Raw genomic sequence first — 5,428 nt, 5'->3', positions numbered from 1 at the left:
TGCTGTGACAGAGCGCGTGAGCGTAGTGTTCACTGGAATGATGGAAGGTAGCCATTGACAACGGTGATCCACCAACACACAGCTTGCCATAGGAGGACGTGCATGCGTGAATAAGAAGACAGAGGAAAGCAGAGATTCAGAAGACAAAGCATCTCCAAAACTCCAACATATTCTCCATTACTGCATAACAAGTAACCTTTAATCCATGCTCTATTGTCTATTTGCAATTCAACTGATAAACATAATTGCCTTCCTGACTAAGATTTGCAAGATAACCATAGATTGCTTCAAACCAACAATCTCCGTGGGATTCGACCCTTACTCACGTGAGGTATTACTTGGACGACCCAGTGCACTTGCTGGTTAGTGGTACGCGTTGTGAAAAGTGTGATTCACAATTCGTGCACCATGTTCCATCATCGCAGCTCACGTCGGTTCACCGCCACTGTATGCTTGCCGTCATCGCTGCCGCGCCTCTAGCCGGATCCTCCGCGTTGCGTGCTCGTGTTTGGTCTCCCTCCTCCGTCTGAGCTCGATTGCTACAACATTTTCTGAGGTTTTCGGTTTCTACTAGTTCATTCAAAATGAATTTATTTACGTCTTTGAATTGTTGTTTTAATTGATACATCCTAATTCCTTTTTCATGATATATAGATGCTGATTTGTTTTTTCAGTGGTAATATTTGTTTATCTTTGTAATTTGAACTATGTTTATTTTATTTCTCAAATAAATTGCTAAACTCTATGGATTGAACTCTATTTATTTTTTTCTGAAACTCTTATTTGAACTATGTTTATTTTATTTCTCAAATAAATTGAGGGTTTTTTAATTGTTGTGGTGCATATAGTGTTATAGCATATATTAATCTGTAAATTGTTGTGGTGCATATAGTTTCAGCTCTTGATCAAAACTTGAAGATCACTTTCTGTTTGTTGTCGTTTTTCTTTGAATCTTATATTATATAATAATTGCTGAATTTTGATCTTTTGAATTTGTTAATGTTTCTTTCTTTGTCTTGTTCTGATGCCTAATATCGTTGTTACTTTGATGTTTCAAGAACATTTGATTAGCCATGACATTGCCATTAGTTTCATATTGAAAATTGGGTTTCCATGGTGTAAAAGGTTATTGGTTGTGGTATTGTTTAGTTTTGATGGAAGCTTTTATAATTGGCATAACTATTTGTTAATATTTGTTATTTGTCTAAGTTGCAGCATATCTGTCACAAATTCTAAAATTCTCCTAATAGAAGATAGCCAACTCCAGAAAGCCAGTTTTGATTCTAACAGATGCAATCGCATGCATATTGTCTACAATCCTAGAACATCCGATATTACCTAAATTTTATTGCATAAGGCATGATTTTCATTAAAATGGCATAAACCTACAATGTGAACTTTGGCTTCTCTTTAGTCCTGTACCTACTAACACAAATTCTGTATAGTTCGGCAGTGAAGGAAATTAACTCTACAAACAATAAAACATTCTTTCCAGTTCTCTTTCTTCCTTCAATTATGGGCTGTCTTAATATGAGAAATTCTCATGGATTGATTCTATTTTCAATTTGTCTTGGAACATATTGGGAGAGGGAAGGGAGAAAGCAATACAGTACTTAAAGGAGAACACACACATTTTAGAGGAAATCGAAAAGGTTGGACAGTCTGAACCTTCCATATGCTATTTGACTTAAGTGTATGGTAAACTAGGTTCTTGTTTTTCTTTATGGCCATGAAATGTGAGCTTGCCTTCTGATTTATTCATAGCTTGTCTCTTTCTTTTTCCCCACCATCTGATAGAAAATTGCAATTTGAATTTACCTCGGTAGCCGAAAATTAGATATTAGTTATAGTATTCTAAATACATTGGTCACCAAGTGATAAATTGAAGCATTATTCTGGTCTCAGACAACAGTTGCTACATTATGTGCATATTTGTTTAGCATTGAAAAGCTAGGAATGTTTTTGAAAGCACCTATAAAGATATACTTTTCAAAAATAGCTTGTGTTTTTCAAAGTTAAAATATCTAATATAGCCTTATAAATTATTGAACATTTAATTTTTGTCTTTGTTACATTTATACCTACTAAATTCATTTTAAATATTAACAACAATTTTCCCAAACACAATTTTTGTAGCTTATGCTTATTGAAAGTCACTATCATTTTTATTTACCAAATATAGCTATTACAATTTTGGGAAAACTAAATAAGCCACTTTTGAAAAGCCAAATCTTTAGGTCATGAGCTTGTCTATGGTTAGAAAGAATTGTAGCCTATGAGGAAGAAGAATGGTTTTCAATTCCTAAAATAAAATTTAGAAGTGGTCTCGGCAGCTGTCAATTAGTCGGTTGGTTTTAAGGGAAAGCTAGGGTTAAACAAATTAAGCTTTGTGAAGTTTGGCACTAGAATTCTTCCAGATGAAAGTTTGCACATTTGCTTTATTCCCTAAAATATAGCAGTAATAACACTCACAACGAAATTAGGAGGGGTGTCTAATTAATCAAATGGCAATAACCAATAATGATAACGGAAACTGTTTCACCATGATGAGTTGGGGACATCATTTGGAACAGGAAAGCACTAATGAGTAATTACTTCAATTATGACATTGTATACTCAGGAAAGTTTTCACTGTTTGTATATGCTTCAGTTTTGGATGATAGTTTTTCTGCTTGATTTATTTTTGCTGATGCATCTTTATTTTAGTACACATTTTTGCATAACTGGGTTTCCACAAACAATTTCAGAATTTTAGCTCCTTTTGAGTATCACAATTTGTTAGCAGCCATTGCTCGTATCTCCTTCCTACTGTTTTTAAAACAAGTGAGAAAAAAAATCATTTTTAAAAGTTAATATTATAATTTTCCTGATCTTAGGAGATGAAAAGGCCCACATGAGGGATTGCTGACAATGGCCTCTTTCTGATTTACATTTTGCACATTCATGGAGTGCACCTTTACCTCCTTTTGTACATTCATCCTATGCCAATACTCTGCATCATTAATTATCAACATAACTCCTCCTCCTCCTTTTCCCCTTCATTCATTTCATATTTATTGTATGCTTGTTATAAGATACTGTAGAATATTATAATTTTCACTTTAAATGTAATATATATACTACAAACAAGACCACCTAGTACATCTTTGTTTTATTTTATTTTATAATTACTGTTCTTTTCATACTTGTGTGATTCCTTGCTTCAAGATGATGAAAATGGGATTGCAGTGATTCTGTGATTGGCCTTTAATTACTGTTCTTTTCATGCTTGTGTGATTCCTTGCTTCAAGATGATGAAAAATTGTCTTGTGTTATTTTCTGCTTCTATAGAAAATGAAAGAGAATACTCGACCTAATTCAAAGCAAACTAAGCGTCAATGGACGCCACACGAAGATGCAAAATTAGTTGAGTGTTTGGTAGAGCTTGCAACTACTTCTTGGAAGTGTGACAATGGCACATTTAAATCCGGTTATGAAAAACATTTGAAAAAAATGCTGCATGAAAAGATCCCTGGATGTGATCTTAAGGTACAGTTTTTTTACATAATACTTGTTTTCTTTGTTTATAATTCTATATTTGTGTTATAATTGTATAGTTTACCTTATTTATAATAAGTTGGTTATTCAAAAACTGAATGATTATTATTGCTCCATACATTCACTATATTTAGTTATGCTTGGATGAATTGTGGTGTCATATACAGAGTAGTAATAATTCTAAATTGTTTTGCTATGTTTAGGCTAATCCACACATTGAATCAAGGGTGAAATTACTAAAAAGACAATATTTTGCAATAGTTGAGATGATGGGCACGGCTGGGAGTGGATTTGGTTGAAATGACAAAGATAAAATGATTGTAGTGGAGCGACAAATTTTCAATGAATGGAAGAGTGTAAATTCTAAATAACTTTTTTAATACAAGTTTATTTATCTTAGCTTTTTAATATTAATTGCTTATTTATTTTCTTTTAGTTTTAGTCCCATCCTAATGCTAATGGCCTCTATAATAAACCATTTCCACATTTTGAAGAGTTGGGAATATCATTTGGTAGAGATAGGGCTCAAGGAGGCAATGCAGAAAATGCAACTCAAGCAGTTGCTACAATGGAGGCTGAGCGCAAAGCAACCTTGAGTGATCGGCAAGTGAATGAAAACACCCAAGTAAATTTGGAAGAGACCGAAATGGAATATGAAGCTGATTCTCAAGTACGTAAGCATTTAACTCTAATTCATGTACATAAATTCACTTATTGTTGATCCTGCTACTATGTATTTTCTTGGATTTTGGAGTGATTCTTCATTATTTCATTTACTTTAACCTGTGCCTGTGACTAGCCTTAACTATTCCCATCATGTTGAGCATTTAGATAGAAATACTGATCTTCATTTCTGTGGAGTATAATAACAAAGAAAAAAAGGATATGAATGTAATTATGCAAACAAAATTAGAATCAGGGTAGTTAATATTCTATTAGGTTCTGTTTAGTTAGTTAATATTGTTAGTCTTGCTGGCCAAGGCAGAGATAATGCTTGTATATACAAGTGTAGAGCATGTACAATCAGTTAGGCTACTTGTTCTTCATTTCTATTAATATTGAATAATCTTCTGGTGTTCCTGCTGGTGTTGCTTTCAATTTTTAGGAGCCTTCAACTCCTGGTGTTCCTGCTGCTCCCAGTGCTTCTGCTCCTAGTTCTTCTGCTGCTCTTAGTGCTTCTGTTGCTCCTAGTGCTTCATATATAGAAAGGAATAAAAGAAAAAGAGGGAGCAAAAGTGAGGAAGTGATTGACATAGTAGTAGAATCAATGAGAGATATGAAAGGTGCTTATCAAGAACACACAGCTGTTTTAGTTGATATGGTTTCTTATTTTAAGCATGAGAAAGAAGGAGCTGATGAGCGCAGAATGAAGCTAATGACACTGTTGAGAGATATTCCTGGTTTGAGTGGTGATGATAGAATGAAGGCTGACCTTAGCATTCTAAGGGACAATAGTCTGATCGACATGGTGTTCCAACTTCAACTGGAGGAACTTTTGCCATTTTTGAAGAAATTGCTTTAAATATTGCTATTTTTGAATTTTTATTGAATATTATAGTGACTTGATAGGAAGACATTTGTGCCAATTCTAAAATATTTCTAAGCATATTATTAATATTTCATAAATTTTATTTTTACAAATCAAACATAGAAATACTATATACTTGATAATATTATTCCAAGAAATTATATTCCTAATAATGATATTTTTAGGTATAAAAATTAATCCTCGAACCCACACACGTAAGAGAAACCAATTGAGATTTGAGTTTGAATTATGGTACTTGAGAATATTGTGAGTACCATTTATTTGTATGGGGAAGGGAATAAGTAAAAGGCAAAAATATATGTAAGAGTATGCAAAGAATAAAGAATTTTTTTTTTTTTTTTT

The sequence above is a fragment of the Arachis ipaensis genome, chromosome B04, assembly GCF_000816755.2.
Source record: "Arachis ipaensis cultivar K30076 chromosome B04, Araip1.1, whole genome shotgun sequence".
Classification (NCBI taxonomy): Eukaryota; Viridiplantae; Streptophyta; class Magnoliopsida; order Fabales; family Fabaceae; genus Arachis; species Arachis ipaensis.
The sequence above is the reverse complement of the archived record's forward strand: the minus strand, read 5'-3'. Positions refer to the sequence as shown.